Consider the following 23,771-nt stretch of genomic DNA (forward strand, 5'->3'; position numbering starts at 1 on the left):
CTGGTGGACATGGATCTCTCCATCCCCGTATGCCCCTTTCATATGACACCTCCTTAGAAATAAATTGCAATTTCTGTCACAATTCCTGTGCTGCATGTCTTTGTGGAAATTAACTGGCTAAAACTTGAGGACTGTGATTGTGCAAAGAGCTGATAAGCATCATGAGCTTCACTCTATTTCCTCTTGTAAAAATGAGATGCATAAATACAGGAGCACAGATTACAGAAAAACTCAGAGAAAGTTTTCCCCTGCTGAGTCAGCATCAGATGGTGATAGCATACATTTTCCAAGTCTGTTTTATCATTTGTTCTACACTTTTCACAACTGCTTTTGGAAACTTGAAACTTTCTCTTGAAAATATAGATGCACTTTATCATAATGTCATCACATCAATGGCATTTCCATGCATATTACTTTACAGTAACATCCTTCAATTAGTTGATGTCCTTTTCAATTTAAAACAAACTCATATGTTCCTTGATTGTTTAGTGAGCAACTCTGGTTCTTTAGAGAAGTTAAGAACATCCGCTGCATGTGCACCATCTGCAACTGTCAGAGTGGCAATCTGTGGTCATACACAGGAGTACTCATGGTCATCCTGCTATCTTGGTCAAGGTTTCTTTACTAAGAACAACTGAAAATGACACAAGGGAAATTCTGAACAGAGAAACTGAGTTGAAAGTGATAGTCAATTAATTGCCTCTAACATTTTAAAAACAGAAACAATGGTAATAGTAGCAAGTTGGTAGCCTATATATTTACATAGAAACTACAGATGCAAAGAGCACAATAACACTATTTAATTGAGGAATTCTCTACACTATGAAATGCTATTTTTCAGCATAATTGCCATTATTAGCAATGCATTTTCACATGTAAGGACTAAGAGTGCAGCTCTCATAAAATCTGCTCCTGTGGAGGTGATCTATTTTTTCACAGCTGCAATAATGACATCGTTGCTAGGAAAATGTTGCCGACGCAGTTCAACATTCATCACCCTGAACAGATGGAAATCAGAAAGCACAAAGTCTGAACTATGTGAAGGATGTTGTATGACAGTTCAGCCATGACTGGCAGTGTGCTCGGCTCTCTTCACAGTGGTATAAGACCTGGTGCTATCATGTTGCTAGAGAAATGTTTTCTTCTCTGGCCTGATCTTGTGTTTGAGCCTTCAGCTTAGTAAGTATCATGATGTAGTGGTCAACGTTAATGATTTGTCTGGATTCCAGGAAATCCAGAAGGATCACCCTTTTCCTGTCCCAAAAGTCTGTGCACATCTCTTTACTTGCTGAAAGCAGCATCTTGAGCTTTTTCTTCAATGGGGAATTCGCACCATTCCATGGACTGCTGCTTTGACCCTGGCTCATAGAGGTGATGGCATGTTTCATCGTTAATAATAATTAAATCCAGGAAACTGTCCCCTTCAGCCTTGCATTAGTTCAATGATTCCCAACAAGTTTGCATACTGTGTTCCTTCATTTCCTGTGCAAACATCTGTGGGACTCACTTGATGCAAACTTTTGGATTTTCCAGAACTGCCACTATAATTTCCAAATCACTGAAGCTGATATTCAGCTCCATATGGAGTTTCCCAGTTGTGATCTGCTGATTCTTGTGGATGAGTTGATCAAGATGCTCTTTATTTTGTGGTGACAGTTGTGCATGGCCATCTGGAATATGACTCGTCTTTCATATTCCTGTTGCCATTGCTGACATGCACCACCCATCACCTGGCTGTGCTTACATCCGTTGTTTGGTCTCTATCAACATTCAGCAGGCATGTCAATAGGTGTAATGAATGTCAATAGATGTAATTTCTTTCACGTAGAGGAACTCAATTCCACACCTTTGCTTCATATGCATTTCTATGCCAGATGCCATACGCCATACACCATTTTATCAGAGTACTCTCTGATGCCACCTGTCACAGAGCAACAAAATGTAACAGAATATTTGTGGAAAAGTTCAGCCTCTACTGTCATATCACCAACACTTGCCTCTGATATCTTTTATCTTTGTAAACAGTACATTCTTGGGTTATTGAACTGCTGTACTTACCACTGCATCTTGCTAATTAAATGTGTCTGGGGAAAAAGGCTGGTGTTGTTAACTTTTCTGTATTTTGTCTTCTGGTTTACTGAAGGATACCATTCACCTCTGGCCGTGCAATAAAATAGGAGGCATTACTTTCAGAGCCGTTCTTGTAAGAGAGACAGTAGTAGTATCGTATTTTCTTTCCAAGGAGAACACAGTAATTCATGAAAAGCTTGACTTGCATCAAGGTGTCTCATCATCATTGCAATTATGAAATTAAAGCCAACATTTAGAGCAGATGAGGAAAATAGTGCCACATGTTAGCTATATGAAGTATCTGAAGTATATTTTTCAGTCTACCAAAATGTTCACACCATCCATGGTAGGAATTTCTAACTACCACCATTTTGTCACACTTATGAAATATTGGAGGAGAAAGAAGACATTAAAAACAACATTAAAAGATCCCATTCTACTCCAACCCTGTTTGATGTTAAGGCTGCTATTTAGGAGAATCATATAACATCATCTACTACTTACACAGAATTTATTAATGTGTAGATCTTAAATTGAAAAGAATTTGAAACAGATAATGACTAAGAACATTCTGGCAAAGATGTGCAAATTATAAAATGTAGTATGAGCAGTGCAGTTCAGTAAATCACTGTCAATGTTCTTTCAAGAAATGTTTTGTATTTCCAATAGATGATTAACTCCCATAAAAATAATAATGAAAAAGGTTGTATACTTGAGTATTTCTGTATATGAATAATAGCAAAAGTTTTTAAACAACAAAGCTGTATTTAAATTACAATAAACATGATTTTTCCAGTCCCTCACATCTACTTCAGACAAGTCTTCCTGTAATTCATTTTATTTCTTGAGATGCTTCTATTCAGTGAATCTCCCACCTCATCCTTTAATTTTCCTAACACTAATTCCAACCCATAAGCACACAAGCCAAATGAAGGTTCACCAAACCCCTTGTGCGCTCAAGCTGCCAAGTTTTGCACAGCTCTACTTAAGACTCACATATGTGATCACTCACTTTGAACAAGCTACAATCACAGCAACCAAGGAATTTGCACCAGTTTAGAACAAAGCCTGCTTCTTTCACTTGAGCCAAAGCTATTGGCAAAGAACACAAAGTGCTGGATTGGCAACTCAGCATGGATTTAATCCAGAATTCAATTTGAAGCTCCATTACCTACAAGCCTTAGCCTTCATACCAATTGAGGAAATGCCTACTGCTTTTGATAACATAAAGGATCAGTTCCCAGTGGAAGTACGTAAAGTTGTGCAGTGGTTCAAGAACAGCTATGCTAATGGAAGAGTCTTGCACATTTTTATTAACAGAACAATTAGGAATTGACAACTCTACTGTTCTCTCCTAAATTTTCATTGATAGAGTACAGCGACAATTTATCATGGATAGTCTGGATGACCAGAACTTGTGCTTCCATTACACACTGAAAAATAAAACAACCAACATGAGTCAGAGATCAAGATGGTTATTATTTGAGTATTACAGCTTCACGTACTACTACTCTTTTGGCTTAGTCAGGCTTACACCAGCACAGCTTGGCTTTTCCAGCAGCTGATGACACAAATCTCTTATCCTTATAAACACTGCATTCTTGGGCTATTGAACTGCTATACTTATCAGTGCACCTTTCTTATTAACCATGTCTGCAGAAAACAGCTGGGATTGTTAACGTTTCTCTACTTCCTGTATTTTGGCTGCAGATATGTTTAAGGATATCATACCTCATTTTCATCTTCTATCACTATCTTCACATCAGGAATTCAACCATCATAAGAACTGGTGAAATAGGACCGGAATTCCAAAATCATAATCTTGAGTACCATAGTGTTGCAACTGGAAACATCTAGCAGAACATAGGATGTTTATGTTTACAGTATAAAAAAATTTTAGCCAATATAATTAGTACTATATATAGTGGTCAGATGTTCACCACTTTTTTTTATTAAAGGGAGCAAATATGGAATATAATGGGTTAAGTTTACTATACAAAGAAGTGGTAGAAAAAATAGCAAATCTTAGAATAATACCACACTCCTGGAGATATGAAATAAATTGGCATTAGTTAATTCTCTAGAGGAAAGTAATGAACTAAAATATTGCCACCATTCACTACATCTGCTAAACATGATGAGTAAGAGGACTACTGTGAGGAGAATTCTGGCTTGTTAAGCTGCTAAATCAGACACTGTTACAAAATGGCAGATGATGTACAGGACAAGTCAACTGATCGTAACTCCTGTTATTAACTGTTTTCCTGGAATATATATATATATATTTATATATATATATACATATTTAATTCTGGACTTAATTATTTTTTCTTTATGTTCTTTTTACTTTCAGCTGACTGTATGACCTGAAGTATTCAATAAGGGCCATATAGGAGAGATCTTGCACCATCATGCTGCGTTACAGGGCACTTATAGTGCTGTAAATGGGAGTGCTTTTGTACCTTTTGGATAAATATTACTTTTAGCTGTGCTGAGAAGAAGCACTCTTCACCAACTCTTTTTCACTGATAGCAACATTCATACACTACAAACTTGAATGAAAAGGTACATCTACCTTTCTATGTATATGCTTATTTTTTGTGTATTCCTAAATTGCATCTCTTACTTAGTTGCACAAATGTCCTAATAAAAATGAAATTTTGTGTGCTTGTTCTGAATTAGAGTCCAATTTTATTTTTTTTTTACTACGACTGTATCTCTATTGGTTCTTGTTGTCACAAGGACAGCACTCCATGAACATGCTTAATTAGAAAAGGTAAATAATTCAAATTCTTAATTCTTAAATATTTACAAACCAAATGGCCATGGGCCGGCAGCCCTTGTCTTGGACAGATATGCTCTTCGCTGGGTAAAGAACTGGCTGGATGTCCGGGCCTAGAGAGTGAGTGGAGTTAAATCCAACTGGTCACCAGGCATGAATGGTGTTCCCTAGGGGTCAGTACTGGGGCTTGTCCTCTGCAATATCTTTTTTGATGACCTGGAAGAGGGCATTGAGTGCACCCTCAGTAAGTTTGCAGATGACACAAATTTACCAGGAAGTTTTTAGATGCCTGGGGTTAGGAAGGCCCTACAGAGCAATCTGAACAGGCTGGAAGGCTGGGCTGAGGCCAGTGGTGTGAAATTCAACAAGATGAAGTGGCAGGTCTTGGCTGCAAGAACCCCAGGCAATGTTACACGTGTGGGGTAGAGTGGCTGGAAGACTGTGTAGAGGAAACCTGGCAGTACTGGTCAATGCTCAGCTGAACATGAGCCAGCAGTGAGCCCAGGTGACCAATAGGGCCAAGGGCATCCTGGCTTGTATCAGAAATATCACTGTCAGCAGAAGCAGGGAAAAGATCATCCCTCTATACTCAGCACTGGTGAGGCCACATCTTGAGTACTGTGTTTTCACTACAAGAAAGGCTTGTAGTGAGGCTCTGGAGCATGATCAGAGAAAGGCAACAAAGCTATGACGGGTCTGGAAAACAGACCTTAAAAGTAGCAGCTGAGAGAGCAAGGATTGTTTAGTCTGGAGAAGAGGACACTCAGGAGTGACCTTATCACTCTCAACAAAGACCTGAAAGGAGGTTGTGATAATGTGGGAGTTGGCCTCTTCTCCCATGTAACTAGAAATAGAACTAGCGGGAGTGGTCTCAAGTTGTGCTGTGGGAGGTTCAGGTTGGAAGTTAGAAAATACTTCTCCAACAGAGTGGTCAGGCACTGGAACGGGCTGTCCAGGGAGGTGATGGAGTCACTGTCCATGGAGGTATTCAAGAAACATGTAGACATTGTACTGAGGGAAATTGTTTAGCATGAAATATTGGTGATATGTGGTCGTTTAGACTGAATGATCTTAGAGGTCTTTTTCTACCTCGATGATTCTATGATTCTATAATTCTAAACATTATATAAAAGCTAGTGAACAAAAATTATTTTTCTGGAACATTAAACTTCCCCCCCAAAAGACATTCTCTTTAAAATCATAGATCATACCCTTCACTATTTTGTTAATATTGCTACACTGAAATTGTAATATTACATAGGTCACTCCAAAAGTAATGCCTCCTATTTTCTTCCATGGAAACTACAACAGAAACAAAGAGCACATTGGGCTATTTGATAAAGCAAATGCTCAGCTACATAATGCTTTTCTACATATTCACCTCTATTAGCCACGCATTTTCAAGAGTTTGCATGCTGCGCTTGTAAAAATCTGCACCAGCTGTGCATGTCTGTTTGGAATGTGGCTTGTCTTTCACAGAGCTGTTGCCACTTCTGAAAAGCACCGCTTACCATCTCACTGTGCTCACATCCACTGTTCAATCTCCAAAAATGTTCAGCATGTGTGGATGAATGTCAACTGGCGCCATTTCTTTCACATGTAGGAATTCAATGACACACCTTTGTTTCGTAGACACATCCATGTCAGATAACATTTTGTCATAGTGCCATTAGTGCTATAGTGCCATTTGTCACAAAACAAGATGTAATGGAATGTTGTCAGGAAGGTTCAAACTCTACTGCTATACCACAAAAAGCCATTTCTGAGGTTTTGGGCCAACATAGTAAAATAGGAGGCATTACTTTTGGAGCAGCCCTCATGCATTAATAGATGTGTATTATAACAAAAATGCTTATGTTTAACCATAGACATGAAATAGTTCTTCTTAATCGGTCTGATTAAGCACATATTTCATCATAAAAAGTTGACATGTAATATGAGCTTGGAAACCTCAAAGATATTTAGCATTCAGTAGGATTGTGGTGGAGTTTACATTTTAAGTGCATGTATAGCACTGAAAGAGAGATTCTGAGCCCACATCTTACACATATGAATAAATAATGTTAAAGCTAATAGGATCTCTGAGAGAAAATTATGATTGTCTTTAATCACTAACCTTAAGCAGCAGCAGACCATATTATCAAACACCTTCATTTCTTATAAAACTATCTATCACACACAATATAGACCTGATGAAAAGGAAGGTGGAAGTAATCAGGACAGAATGCCAATTACCTCATTACTTGTCATAGCACATTGTAACTGGAAATTGCTTCTTTCAGGTTCTGTTTGCTCAGGCAATTACAATAAACTCTCTGCTTGACATGTTGTTTGCACAGATGTAGTGCATTAATAAACATGAGGGCTAATCTGAATTATTGAACCAGCCGCAATAATTCCAACAAAGGATTTATAATAAGTCCAAGAAAGCTGAGGTATCACTGGAATTCCCTGTAAGCAACACTGACATACTTTATCACATGTAAAATCCTCAAATTTAATGTACAGTACTGGAATATGTCCCATAGGTATTTTATATTTTCTAGTACTCTAAGCCCTCAGCAACTTCTATTATGAAGGAGACTCAGTGCTGCTAAGGGAAATGGCAATATCACAGACTCACTGGAAAATTACTTTATTTGCCTTATGTTTTAGACACCTTTCAGACCCTTATTACTGCAATTTGTCTCCCCACCCCCTAATTTTACTAAAATAAATATGCTACAAAGGAAAGCATGAAGGGTTCTGCATTAAATGTTCCATAGTGTCAAACAGAACTCTAATGCTTATGACATAAGAGAGGTATATTTATTTTTTTCTTAAAATGTTTGACTAGAGAAAATAATCTCCATAATATGCTCTACATGTAATAGAAAGGAGAAGGCGGTAGAGAAGTGTAGAGCTTAGAAGAAGATGCTTGTCCCACGCAGATCAGTAAAGCTTAATTTTCTGTGAAGCACTGGGAAATTTTGTAATATGGGAAGCCCCTGTATGAGGCATGTGTAGTTATTTATTGCAAATATATTTATGCATCTGAATTTCCAGTATTTCCTCCCCATCTTCCCAAGTGACTGGAAAATCACCTCTGCAATTCCTATCTGAGAAGCAAGTACAATCCTGGTAACTTGAGCAATATACCAAGAGTCGAGCTCAGACCAATGATCTGACTCATCTGTCAAATTCATTTTTATTAAATCTGATTTTAGAAATCATTGTACAGATAATTTTAACTGTTTCTGTAGTCTGCTGCAAGATAAAAACTCCACACTTGTTATGCCATTCATATAGAATCCAAATGATGGTTGTTTCTTGCTAGCTTCTTCCCACTGATGTTAAAAGTCTGATGCTCAAGTTGCACAAAATAGTGCATGAAGAGGAGGTAGGAGGCACTGAAACAGGTGAAATTTCATTAGAGCAATATTGATGAATCATAATATGTTTGTCAAAGCAGGAAAATTATTGTGGGGTGATAATACAAATTTATGATTCTAAAAAAGCTGTTTTGCAATGTTAACCTACAATGTTAATTGATCTGCATTTTTTATCCCAGGACTGTTGATGAGGTGGAAGCTTATGTGTCTGGGATGAAGTTGGAGAGTCTGGGACTGGATGTGGAAAAAAAATGTAAGTTTGACAGAGTCATTATTCATTTCTGTGAGCTGCTGTCTGTGACAAAAATTCCCGTGCTGAACACTAAAGGTTATTTGGGGCTTTGGTGGCAGGAGAAAGAATCCCAAGGGATGGTTCCTCAAATCTACCTATGGGAACAGATGCAAAACATTCTTCTCAGTCTCTGGTTTTCATAATATATTCAGAAAGTAATGTTAATGAAAAGGTAGCCTTGTGCTTGATTGAGTATGCTTCATTCCCATACACTATTTGCTTTAATTCAAGATTAACATTTGAATGTAGACTTCCCATTAATATTCATATAATTATTTTAGATATCCTTACTATCCTTACTGCCTATCATGTCAAATACCACTTTTATTTAAAAGTGATAGTACATATTCCTCAACCATATGTGTCCTCTTTAGTCATCGTATAGAATCATAGAATCATGGAATATTGTGAGTTGGAAAGAACACTTGAGGATCATCACGTCTAACTCCTGACTCCTCTACTGATATTGACTTCATTCATAAGGAGTAAAAACTTGTTATCTCAGCTAACAAAATAACTGAGAACAAGGAGGTGATGTCTGTAAAAGGCATGACACTTGGTCGGCTTGGGTTGGATAATATCAAGTTTGCATTTTCTGTTAAATGAATAAAAGAACAACTATGTGATTGAAGTCATTGATTCAACATGTACTCAGCCTTCTGCAGAAATTTGCTGTAAGTATATTTTTGGGTTAATTTTCTACTAGTATTGAAAATTAGTTCAGTTTGGATTTAGAGTGTACTCTATGCCTTAATGATGAATAAAGCACATACCTATAATTTCAGATTAGGTAACAATTTTCAATAAACATTTAGATCATATTCTTAGCGGCAAGGACTAGCAGGAAATGATATGTGCTCCAGGAATTACAGAAGAGCTGGGGATCTTGCTCAGTGCATGGTGGCTGAAGAATACTTTGTGATAAAGCACAAGAGTTAAGAAATTTATATTATGTTTTAATTAATGAATGAGTCCTCTAGTCAAATAGGTCTGATCTGGATTCCTAGATGATTACCTTTGTCATATCTTTCTGATCTTCCCTCATGGTCATTCCCACTCAGCATTTGACAGTTGACTACACTACATATATGCTGCTATATGTTAAAGTATTTGTGTGTGCACATAACACACTCAGAAGGAGAGATTTCTCAACTCCTGGTAATTCAAATCCTGAGTTTGTACTGAACTACAGATACTTTTTTTTGAAAAAAATATTTATTTATTTATCTATTTATTTATTTATTTATTTATTTATTCACAGTTAACTGAAATTTCAGTGAATTGATAAGACAAACCTCTACTCATCTTTAAAAAATAATACTGATGCCCTAACCCAAGCATGCCCAACCCATGGTCCACTACCAACCCAACACCATCATATGGCAGGTCTGCCCTGTCAAGTGGCCCATCTTGTCCTGGGGTGCACATCCATTGCTCAACAACAACCACACATCAGTGAGTGATCAGCACTGTCTGGGCTTGAAACCAGAGCGTGGAGAGTGCAAAGTGCAGTGCTAATTCAAGGTATGGCAAAAATTTTATACATTTTGATACATCGGCTAGGCACAGTTCTTTGAACAGTGAAAAATGCATGTTTTCTGTTTTGAAAAAGGAACTTGAGAATAGTTCTCCAGATTGATGAAAAAATCATCAATTGTATTGCATATTTGCTACTTAATTTTCAGTTGATGTCAATACACTGCCTGGGAATATTCGAATTGAATATAAAGGATTGCAATGAGATATTCAACTAAAAAAATTTCCTCATGTCTTTTTACTAGATTTTACAAGCCCTATTTTACCAGAGAATTATATCTCTCACTTCACAATCACATCTTATTCACATCATTTTTCTTTTTTTTGTTAATTTGTTTGTTTCTTGTTTTTGCAGTACACATATGTGTGAACAACTATTTTCAAGGATGAAGCACAGGAAGAGTAAAACTGCATCTAAAATTTCTGATAAACACCTTGAGAACTCACTAGGAATTGCAATCCATCAGACCAGACTGATGCATTGGTTTCCATAAAACAAGGTCAAAAATCCCACTAGTTTTATGGTTTTTTCATCTTTCAAAAATATTTTAATAAAAAATAACTTTTGCTACTTATATACATTAATGACAGTGTGTATTTCATATGCAGCCCAAGACAATTCCTCTTCACTCAATGAGGGCCAGGCAAGCCAAATGGTTGGACACCTATGCCCTAGGGGGATTAATCATCCCAGGATCTCCATACATTCCAAAGAGAGAGAGAAAGAGAGACTCCAGGGGTTAAAATCTATCTTCAAACACTGGATCATGTTCTGGAAATGTCTGACTAAAGCTAACTTTTGTGAAAAGTTGTTAGGTACTATTTTGATTTTATTCATCTCCTTTCATCTTTGCAAAACAGATCTAATTGTTTTACTCTCTCTCAGAGGAATATTGCAAAATGCCCTTAATCATACTCAGAAGTGAAGATTTTAAAATGAATATCATAGACTCATAGAATCATAGAAAGTTTTGAATTGCAAGGGACCCCAAGGATCATCAAGTTCCAATTCCCCTCCCACAGGCAGGGCTACAAGTCTCCAGATCTAGTACTAGACCAGGTTACCCAGAGCTCCACCCAACCGGGCCTTGAACACCTCCAGGGATGGAGCATCCACAGCATCTCCGGGCAGGCTGTTCCAGCACCTCACCACTTTCTCTGTAAAGAACTTCCCCCTGATATTCAATCTAAACTTTCCCTCCTTGAGCTTAAAACCATTCCCCCTTGTCCATTATATCAGTAGATAAATATAATATATGAGTTTATACAAAACACTTTTAAAAATTATTTTGCAGATATAAAATATGTATAATACTCTTAAGTGCTATCTGGAGTACTAAAATCAAAAGGAGCTCAGCTTATGCCATGTGAAATTCCTCAGCAGACCAAACGTGCAGACAGTGGCTCCATAGAAGGAATATTTCTCCCTTTTTGGTTAATATTTCATCCTTGTAGAAATGCTATGGGATTCTTACTTACCAAATGCTTTCTTTGTCAACTAAACAAATAAAAATTCTATTGCTAAAAGGCAATGGGTAAGATCATTTCTACCTGAAAAGCCCTTATAACTACACTACCCACTAAAAGGGAGAAAGAACTAAGAAACTGAATCAAAACATGTATTTATAACATATATGAACTTCATCTCATGTACACAGAATGTTGGGCATCTTATTTGCAATCCTCTATATAAATGGTTTTATTTGCAAGGGCATCTTCAAGCTTTTATCTTATAGAAGTAACAGCAAATAGCTGAATGACTCTAGCCTTTTAGGACTGCGAGCTCTACACACATTTTCCTCAAGTCCCATTAGTAATAATAGGGGTCACTGACTCATGTACTGTGAGGATAGCCTGTGCCTTAAGAGCTTCTAAACATCAGAGTAAATGTGATGACTTTTTTCTTTTTTAATAAGAGTACCTACAATCCTGGTTGAAAGCAGGGAAGAGGATACAGATATCACTGACAGAATGGTACCACTAGCCAAGAAATCAAACAGTACTACACCTCTAGTGACGTTCCCTGATTACTATTCCATTCTGAAAAACAGTCACAGAAGCACGTAATTCAAGAATTAGAATTTTCTTTATATTCTTTGAAGTGAGTTGCCATTGTTTCACAGCAGTTTCTGTATGTCAAACAGACTTTCATTATCTTACACTAAAGAAAAAGAGGAATGGTTTTACAACAAGACACTGAACATATACCTGATATTATAGACAATTTTAACAGTTCCAACAGATAGAGATTTGCTCAATTATATTGCAAAAATTCTCATTTTGTTCCCTATTAATATAATTAAAATACTCAGATACAAGAGATGCCTTACCCTTTTGTTTTTCCTCAACAGCTAAGAGGACCCGTTCATGCATAAACACATAAATAAAAAAGAAGAGAAATAAGTCAAAAATATCTTGAAATTTAAGTTCCATTACTAGAGTTAATTGAAGGTACAGTCTATAATTTGTATGTGATTTTGAACATATTTCTTCATCATTGTTTTGAGATTCACTTAACCAGAAAATGGAAACATGAAACAAAAAGTAGAATGCAGGTCACTGAGACATAGATAATCTGATAATTGGCTTTCTTCAGGTAAAGCCAAAGGTTAGGTAGTAAAAGTCCTTTACAATCCTATTACCTTTGTCCTTTTATACTATTCTACTATTTGATGGTCTTCAGAATTTCACATATTTTGTTTATTCATGTGAATAGATGGACTTGTAAAGTGACAATCTAGGCAAATCACACAAAGAATTCTCATTGTACTGCTAGGTTGCAGCAGTCAAAAACTCACAATGGCTTTCTTGAATCTAGCCTAGGGTATATCTTCTTTTGTTTGCTTGCAACTTTATTTCAGTTATATTTTGACCTTGTTATATTCTTTCAGAAGTCTTCAGATGATTAGTGTCCTTTTATGCTGAACTGAGATGCTTAACACATTCAAATCCCCCACTGCACAGCATCACATGCTGGGAAGGATTAAATAATACAGTTAATTGTGTAGTTAGAATACATGTCTCAAAGTGTCTATCACAGTCCTTGGTCAGTTAACAGTTAAAGCAAATAATCTGAACTCTTTTGTGTCCTTCTGTGCAATGTTTTCATAAGTCAATCAATTTCCAAACCTGGGGAAAATTGTATCCCTATAGAGTTTCTTAAGACACTGAAGGCATTCACATAATATAAGCAAATATGAGCAAAAATGACTATTACATTTCCACTTATTACTGTTAGCAATATTAATCATGACTTTACAGCCTCCACGTTCCATGTTCCATAAAATGAAATGTCGCTGGTATTATAAAAGGTCTAAGCCTATTTAAAAACATTAATACCATCAATAAATATCACTATTTGCTCATAAGGCTAGACACTGTAAGTGCTAAGTTCAACTCATCACTTGATTATGATAAGCTTCTTCACTTTCAGTTCGTAATTCAGGAATAAGAAGAACCTGCTTTTCAGTTTGTTTTCTCAGCTTAATCTTCAGTTTAATACTCATTTCAGTATTAACCCTGATTAGTTTTATTGATGTTTAGAATATTTGGGCTCGAGTTATCCATTTGTCTGAAAGAAAAGTAATTATTTTTAAGACAGATGCAATGTGCAAGGCAAATTCAAATGTTTCCAAGACACTATAAAAAACATATTGGTTTATGTGAGTGTTATTCATATATATACATAAGAGGTCCACAGAATGATGATTAACTTGAAATAATCAAGCAAGTTAGCTGTTAAAAAAGAGCAGTGCAGAGTTTCTTAGTTCTGATTTCCAATGAGAGTGTTTCAAATCTTTTAGTGCCTCAAGGGAATGAACAATGTGCACTTATTCTGACTAAATTTTTTATTTCTGAGAGCCACTATACCTTGACTATACCTTGTAGATGCTGACTGCAAGGGAGAGGACATATAAGGGTATGAACCTGATAAGTATCCTGTAAACAATTACTTTACACTCTTATAAACAAGTAATCAAAAAATCAATATATTAATTTACAGACAACTGATGGAGTTGTCTGAACACTTAAGTAATCTAAGCACATTTTTTATCTCCAGCAAATACAGTTAAACAGAAGTCCTTTACCAAACAGAGTTTCTAGAACACTGCAATAAGTATTAATCAGCCACAGCTCACTGGAAGTGAGCTAGAAGTGCCTTTTGCATTTCTATGTCCCATGCACCACATACTATTTTCCTTAGCATGGAAGAGAATACTATATTTCATGTAGCTCTCATAAAATAGTAATGATTATACAATTATTATTATTTTTTTTAACTCCACAATTATTTTGGTGAATTTGGTTCTCTATAACATGTTAGCTTACTATGTATCTGATGTTGGGCATTTGTTTAACAGCTGAGAAATACTGGAAACTTCTGTCAATTCTGGAAGTTTCACATGCATGGATGTTCACTGGCATTATCAAAAATGGCCTAGGAACTAAACATACCTAATTTTACTGAAATGACTAACAACAATGGCAGTACTTAACACTCAAGGAAATCTCCAGAACATCATAAACCGATGGAATTCAATTGGCTCATATATTGACTCCACTCAACTGAGTCTATTTTCAGTAGCTGATTTAAGATCCATCTATCTGGATATATGTGCATCCAAAGCCCTTCCAGACAACACCATTCCTCAAAATTAGTTCATGTAAATAAATAAGGTATGATTCCATAGATATATTTGAGATGAAAGTATTATCTAACTATTTTTAATTTACAAACTTTCATGTATGAGTTTTGATTGAGTTGTGACTCTTAAAGAAATTTAAAACACAGGGGCTATACAGGGAAGATCAATGGATGTCATTTACCTTGACTTTAGCTAGGCTTTGGGCATCATCTCACATAAAATCCTCACTGAAAAACTGATGGAAGGTCATATAATCGTAGAATCTTTAGAGTTGGAAGGGACCTTTAGAGGTAAAACTCCCCTGCAATGAAGATGGACATCCACAGCTAGATCAGGTTGCCCAGGACCTGAAAACCCTCCAGGGATGGGGCATCCACCACATCTCTGGGCAACCTGTTCCAATGCCTCACCACCCTCACTGTAAAAGACTTTTTCCTTTCTAGCCAAAATCTAACCTCTTTAAGTTTGAAACCATTTCCCATTGTCCTATCACAATAGATCCTGTTAAAGACTCTGTCCCCATCATTCCTGCAACACCCCTTTACATATTGAAAGACCACTATCAAGTCAGCTCAAAGTATTCTCTTCTCCGTGCTCAACAGTCTCAGCTCTTTCAGTCTGTATTCATAGGAGATGAAGGGCAGGCTAGAGAAACACACAATTATGTGTATTAAAAATGGTCTGAACTGTCCAGGTCTATTGTGTTGTGATTGTCAACATGAAGTCCAGTGGAGGTCTGCTACTATGTAGGTCAGTCAAAAAGTAATGTCTCCCATATATTTACATGGAAACTGAAACAAGGAGGTCAGTAACACTGTTTGATAGAGCAAATTCTTGGCTACAAAACACTATTTTTCAACATAGTCTCCACCATTACCTACGTATTTTCATGTGCCAGGAACAAGCATCTGCATGCTATGCTCTAAAACACTGCACCAGTGGAGGTGATTCAGTGTTTCACAGCTGCTATGATGATATCATTGCTAGGAAAATGTCCAAGCTGTTCAACTATCATCAGTCCAAACATATGGAAGTCAGAAGGCGTAACATCTAGACTATATGGTGAGTCTGGTAGGACAGTTCAGCTAAGACTGGAAATGTGCTCCACGATCTTCAAAGTGGTATGAGGCCCGGTACTATTGTAATACAAGAAAAATATCTTCTCTGGCCTGACTCTGAGAGTTTGAGCCTTCACCTTAGTGTCAGATTTACTGATTTATCCGTATTCCAAGAAATCCAGAAGGATCACCCCTTTCCTATCCCAAAAGATATTGCACATCTCTTTACTAGCTGAGGGCTGCATCTTGAACTTTTTCTTCAGTGGGGAATTCACATGTTTCCAATCCACAGACTGCAGCTTTGACTCTGGCTCATGGTGGTGACACCATGTCTCATCACCAGTAATGATGCTATCCAGAAAACTTTCACCTTCAGCTTCATATTTGTTCAATAGTTCCTGACAAACTTACATACTGTGCTCCTTTGGAGGACTCATCTGATGAAAATTTTCTGATATTCCAGCATTGCCACCATTGTTTCCAATGCACTGAAGTTGATATTCAGTTCTGTATAGAGTTCCCTCGTTGTGATGTGCTAATTCACATGGATGAGTTGATCAAGATACTCTTCATGACAGCTGTGCATTGTCTTTCACAATTCTGTCTCCACTGCTATAAAGTACCATCCGCCATCTCACTGTGCTCACATCCACTGTTCAGCCTCTATCAAGATTTAGCAATTGTTGATGAATTTCAGTGGGTGTCATTTTTTTTCTGCATGGACAAATTCAATTCCACACTTTTGTATCTTATGCACTTCCCCAGCAGATGCCATTTCGTTAAGACTGTCCCTCTGATGCCATTTGCCACACAGCAACAAAATGCATCAGAATATTGGTGGGAAAGTTAAATCTCTACTGCCATCCCAAAATTAACCTCTGACATTGTGGGCCGGCATAACAAAATAGAAGGCATTATTTTAAGAGCAGCACTTGTAGTATAGTAGGTTGATAGTGAGTGGGTTGATAGTGAGGACAATAATATCTAACACCTTCATTAATGTCTTGGATGATAGGGTAGAATATGTCTTAAGAATTCTGCAGATAATACACAACGGGGAAGAGTGGATCATACACCACGAATATGCTGCCATTTAGCTGTCTGGAGGAATGTACTGAGAGGAACTTCATAACGTTCAACAAACAGAAATGTCAAGGCTTACATTTGGGAATAAATGACTCCTATGTCTCAGTACATATGGAGGACCAGCTGGCATGAAAACAGCTTTGAAAAATACCTGGGAGCGCTGTTGGACACCAAGTTGACCATGAGCCAAAAGTGCTCCTGTGTCAAAGAAGACCAACGTATTGCCAGGAGGTCAAGGGAAATGACCCTTACCCTCTGTTCAGCCCTGATGAGATTCTTCTGGGGTGTTGGGTCCAGGTCTGAACTTTGAGATGTAGATATATTAAAGTGAGTCCAGTAAAGCATTGTGAAGATAGTTATAGGACTGGAGCATCTCTTCTCAGCCCCACCTCTATCCATGAGAAGATGATGCAATATCTTGGAAAACATTTAGGCACATGAAGGAGAAGAAAACCATAAGGAATAGTCATCATGAATTCACAAAGGGAAAGTCATGCCTGATCTAATAAGTTTCTACAATAAAATTACCAGTCTTAAGTATGAGAAGGAAGTAGTGAATGTTGCCTTCCCCAGCTTCATTAAGACCTTTGATTCTGTCTTCCACGAAATCCTCAAAGAAAAGCTGTTGAAGTATGGGCTAGATGAGCAGACAGTGAAGTGGATTGAAAATTGGCTGAATGGTCAGTCTCAGAGCACGCTGATCAGTGGTGCAAAGACTAGTAGGAGACCAGGAGATAGCACCCAACTCAAAAGCAGGTCTGCAGAAAAGGATTCAGGTTGAACATGATTCAGCAACATGCCCTTGCTGCTAATGACATTATTATGCAAATGCTGTATTAGGCAAAGTATCACTGGCAGGTCAAAAGAGGTGATCTTACAACTCTACTAATTAATGAAGTCACACTTGTAGTGCTTTGTTTAATTCTGCACTCCCCAGTACAACAGAGACATGGAGCTATCAGAGAGAGTCCGATAGAGGACAACCAACATGATCAAGGAACATTTTTTCTATGAAGAGAGACTGAGAGATCTGGGACTGTTCAGCTGGGAGAAGAGAAAGTTTGGGGACATCTCATCAATGTCTGCAGATAGCTGAAGGGAAGATACAAAGAAGATGGAGCCAGACCTTTTTCCATGGTCCTTAGTGACAGGACAAAGGGAATAGCCACAAACTGGAATAAAAGATCACAGAATCACAGAATCACAGAATCACCCGGGTTGGAAGGGACCTCAAGGATCATGTAGTTCCAACCCCCCTGCCTAGCAGGGCCACCAAACATACACATTTAGATCAGGATGTTCCATCTTAGCATCAGGAAGCACTTCTTTATTGTGTGGATAATGTAGCACTAGCACAGATTGTCCAGAGAGGTTGTGGAATTTCCTCCTTGGAGATCATTAAAAGCTGTACAGGCATAGATCTGAGCACCCTGCTCTAGGTGGCCCTACTTGAGCCAGTGTTGATCCAGGTGTATTCAGAGGTTCCTACCAATCTGAGCCATGCTCTGATTCTGTGATTCTTAAGAAAAGGCTTAGAGAGCTGAGACTCTTCACCTTAAAGAAGAGAAGGGTCAGAGGGATATTATCCATGCATACAAATATCTGATAGATTTAAGACAGTGGAGTCAAGCGTACCTCAGTTGCATTCAGTGGCAATTCAAGAGTCAGTTGATATAAGCAGAAAGGCAGGAAATTCCTTATAAATGTAAGGAGAAATCTATTTATTTCTCAGGCACTAGCACTGGTAAATATTAAAATCAAAGATACTGGAAAAACAAGGGGAAATTAGTTGGTCATGTGATGTAATGCCTGTTTTTTTTCTCTCTGAGGGAATCCCTATGTTTGAGAAGCTTACTGATTTGGTTGATAAATTCTGAAATTCTAGTGGTCAGTGGGTCATGTTCCCAGGAAACCTCTACCATAGAAATGTAGTTCTTTACTTGTTTGTTACTTTTCATAAAATCAGTTTCAGTTACAATCCCATTAACCCAAACACATTCCTAGAAATGTATAAAAGGGGTTTTCTGAATATGGGAGGATTTGCTACATCTGTAAGGAAATACTGTAAGAATGAAAAAGTCAGTCAAATCTGTTTTCACAACAGTACTTAAAGAAATATTTCCCACTGCTGCCAGCTGTCACGGGGTACTCGTTTATACAAAATACAATATGCAAATATACGTTTCTGATAAAAATGATTATTTAGAGAGAAGGTAGTAAGATAGTACTATTTTCCCAGAAACAAGTTGTAAGAAAAATCTGGACTGTTCCTTCCTTATTCTTTTCTAGTTCGAGTTAAGTCAAAAATGATACAATGAAAAATGTTTTCCCCAGAGTATTTCTTAGAATAAGTGAAGTGAGAAATAGGAAAATAATCTCATGAGAAATGTTTTTTCCTGGGAGCCTCCCAACCTAAATTTTTGCAACAAGATCACAGAAACTTTATATAGGCAGCTGAATTTGTTACTATTTAACATCAGCCTCCTTTGAAGCTTCTGCCTTATCATTTTCTTATCGCTTATTTAGCCTGATATCAACTTTTTATTTTATACCGTCCTTTGTTGGATTTACCCTATTGTCACCCCATCTTTGAGCAAATAAATTTCAGCATTAATTAATTGGAATTCTTTATTATTTTTACTTCTTTTGTTTAATAGATTTATATTTCTTCTTTTCAATCTCAGTAGACTGCTGGAAAATGTTAGCTGCTGTGTATCTTCATATTTTTTAATTCAAACTGCTTTGTTAAGCATTTTGTGCTAGGTTTTGTCCAATGACTAGGTAAGTTCCATACCAATGAGATTGAACAACTCACTTTGATTTAAATTTTTTAAGAAAGAAGTACTCATCTAAAGAGGATTCTAATAAAGATATTTATGCACAATGGATTTTTTCCATTTCTTTTGATATCATACTCAGAATATGGCCATATTCACCACTGAAAAACAAAAACAAACAAACAAACAAAAAAAAGAAATAAATCAAAACACTAAAAACAGAGCTACTGAATAGGATATTCTATTAAAAAAAAGTACAGATACAAAATTTTCACTTATTTTACTTTTTGTAAACGTCTTTAAGTAAATGCATTTCAGAGCGGTATTAATTTCAGACAGTTCAGCAAGTCTCCTCTCTGTTTCATCTTCTAGATATTGTATAAATGCTTTTCTGAACCCAGGTCTTGAGGCCATGTCCACTAGACAGCAATAGAAAGCTTTTTGTTTGACTCAGCAGGCCTCTTCTCTGACTTTAGCCTTTGTTTTTAGTGCTAGAAATATAAGGATCATTTTTTATTACTAACATGGTAATCAACTTAGTAATTTCCAATATTTAGGGATGAATGGAGATTGTCCAGGTAACATCTTGATGCAGATTATTATCACTAAGTCATGCCTTTAAGGTCATTCTTAAGGTCATTCTTGATTCCACTACAAAAGAACTAATACTCAATCCTACAGAAAACATATCATCTTTGGTATGATAATGTATCTCCATAAGCTGAAAATCTGCAGTATTAATGCACTGTGCATGTTTAAAATCTAATCTCATATAAGTGATATAAGACTATATCAATAATTAGAAAAATCTGGACAAAAATTCTGCAACCAGAATTTTCATTTTTTCGCTTTCTATGGTCATTAAAGTGCACGATCATTGTAGTGTAATCTACTGGATACAAGAGAAGCTTTTCTAACTTTGTTAATAGGAGAGAGGAAAGGAGAAATGCATAGAAAGGAACATTTCATAGAACATCTGTAAATACAAAGAGAATTCTTTTATTTATATATAAACTCTTTGATTAGAAGTGTGCAGGAGGCAAAGAGAGAAATGTGCTCTAGCTCAATGCATATCTCACTTCCCACTTTTTTTTATAAAACAAGAACTGTGAGCCTGGTCTCAGAAGTAACTAATTTCTGTGGCTCAGATCTTGCTTTGTAAAATAGGAGTAGCACAAGTCACCTGGTGATAACTTAAGCTACTTAATTCATAAGCATTCTGAGATCACTGTTGAAATGTGCTACAGAACAGCAGTACACTACTCCTTACTATAATCTTTCATGCTTAATTTTTTTTAAAGGGGTTCCACTTTCTCTATGCTTCCTTAGCTTTTTACAGCATGATCACGTATGTAATTATTAAATATACATAAATGGAGTGAATTTCAAGTGCCAGGAGTGGGCACACACACTCCTTGTTCAGAATTTCATAAGGAGTGTTAATATGCAGAGTTGGTGTGTGCACTTGGCAGCTGTACTGACATGATAGAGTGTCAGCTTCTTTGTTAATGATCCGCATAGGAAAGTATCCCCACACAGGCCTTCACAATTGACATACCATTACAGTTTGTTGCGTCAATAATCCATGCATTCAAGTGCTCCCCACTCTTACAGGCATCCCTGACACAATAGTCTATAATAATGTTGTGCAATATGTGAACAGGAGTCCTTGATATTAGAATATGATGACTCTGAAGGAGATGATATGGTCTAGCCTGTAAATGATCCATGCACTATAAGTATACTGATCCTCAAGGATCTTTGGATCTGATGTAGTCTCAAAGGAGAGTCTCTTCCCTCCCCGCAAAAAAAATGACACAGGTGGCTTGGATTTTAAAACAAAAGCTTTTCTTCTTGAAAAATTACAGAAAAAATGTAGGCTGACATCCTTAACATTTGTGCAGGGAACTGTAGCTGGAAATGGGTATGAAGTCCTGTTCTGTCCTGATGACAATAAAATAGCAACTTCTTCCTCAGTGACAGCTCTCTGTGGATTGAAACATACAAGCGGCCTGCTATGGCAAAAATATCTGGTGGTTCTTTTAGAGCTCTACAGCCAACGAGCCAAATATACTTCCATACAACCATCACCGCAATAAAACAGAGGCACAACCAGACTAGCTAATATCAACACCAAGAGCAGTTTAACAGTTCAGCACAGGTTGAAGCTTTGCCTGCCAGAGTAGGTGGGTGAATATTCAGTCACTAAGCTCCTGCTGAGCTCCCTGCTGTCCCAGCAAGAAGGTTTGTGGCATATGAGCTAGCTATTTTTTAAGCTGGTTTTAATATGTCTTTTGCATATTACATTGCAGCATCGCCATACGCTTAGCATTAGAGATATGCCAAAGCTCTTTTACCTTTGCCAGCTCTGAAAAACAAGTCATTAAATGTATTCATTGAGAGTTTGCACGTATGTTTACATGTATGTTTGTGTGTGTGTTCTGCGTTGATAAGATTCTCTAATACGAGAAATCAGCAGCCAGCATAGACCATTGGGCAACCATCACCATTCATAACAAGATTTTACTCAGTGCCTGTCCCTCAGTGTATTTCCTTCCTGTTATTCAGCCCAACAGGATTTGTAGTTATTTCACTCGCTCAATTACTGGTTTAATAAAGTTGTAAGTTCCTGTTTCCTTTTATTTTATCTTCTATTTTTTGCAAAATAAATGCACTGGGTAGTGATTCAGGCTTGCCCTCTACATTCTGAGTAGCAATCAAGTGGAGAAAAGCCACTTAATAAAGTTGCTTTTCTCCTTCTCTTCTACCTGTTTTTTATTTAAGATGGGCTCTCTGCCACATGCTCTCTGAAAGGGGACATTCCTGTAACCTTGCCTGTACAGGAAGGAGGTCAGGAGGTTTCTCTCCCTATTAATCCTTCAAACATTTCCTTTCCTACTCCCAAGTCAATGAAAGAAGGGTCCTTTATTTGTCAGTGAAATAGAAAAAAAAAAAAAATGATGTGATAGGACCTCCATTTTACTCTTAGAGGATCAGAGTACATGTTTCTCTGTTCTTAGAGAGAAAGCTGAAAGAAACTGGTTTTGGTGTCATTTAAACAAATGCAAAGTGGATGTTATATGGTACCACTCTGACTCGTACAAGTACGTGGCAATACCTATTATCTACTCAAACTGACTACCTTATTATTGTAACATTCATATGATCATTGTTCAGCAGTCTCAGGAAACAAAGGCTATTTTTAGTTAGTGACTTTTGACATTATGTTAATATGCATTAGGGCTAGTCTCTAAGTTCTGGCATTTTCTGTAGCAAAGTTGTATTTGTAATCATGCTAGGTTGGATTCAACTCATCTAAAACCAGCTGACAATTGGTTATCTAGTCTAATCTTCTATTCTCCATTTACTGTCAGCAGAAAAGTATGCACTTTCAAAGGACAGTTGATCCTATTCTAAAATAGATATATAAGGCAGAATTAATTGGAAATGCTGATCTTCTACGTGGTTAAATTTAGGTGACATGGTTCATTTATTTATGGACCATACATAACATACTAGTACCTCAAAGTTCCATTTGAGACTCAGTTGTACTGAATACTGCACTGACTTAAATAGATTTATGAGTCATGACATTATGGCTATCAATAGACTTCAGGAGTTTCATGCTGCCTAATTTTAGGCATGTAACTTGAGTACTTAAGTGCTTAAGGCTAGTGCCTAAGCAGAAGCTCTGAATCATATGCTGGGGGGAATTGTCTCTAAGAGTTCATGGTGGAGGGAGTATGATAGTCTCTTAAAATAGGCATCTGTGATTAAGCGGTGTGAATTCTTTTTTTCTCTTTCCATAGTAGCAATTTTATAGGGGAAATCTTGGAGTTCACTGGTATTTTATTTTATTTTAATATTTTATCTTATACCATTTAAATAGCAAAAGTGGCTGTAGACGTTGCTCAGAAAAAAACAACTATACATGAGTTACCTCCTTCAGCACATGGATAAACATGAATTACTTTCAGCCTTAATTACTGCTTATACTCAAATGTTTTGCTGCATCAGGACTATTAAACAACCTCAATTCACATCCCAACACAGCACTACTGCAGTTACTCCTTAAAGGAGTAAGGACACCTCCTTTAGAGTGCAAATATATGATGTATAGAAGAAAACTAATTCTGTGAGAAATAAATGGCCT

Source organism: Tetrao urogallus (assembly GCF_951394365.1).
Source record: "Tetrao urogallus genome assembly, chromosome: 1".
NCBI lineage: Eukaryota > Metazoa > Chordata > Aves > Galliformes > Phasianidae > Tetrao > Tetrao urogallus.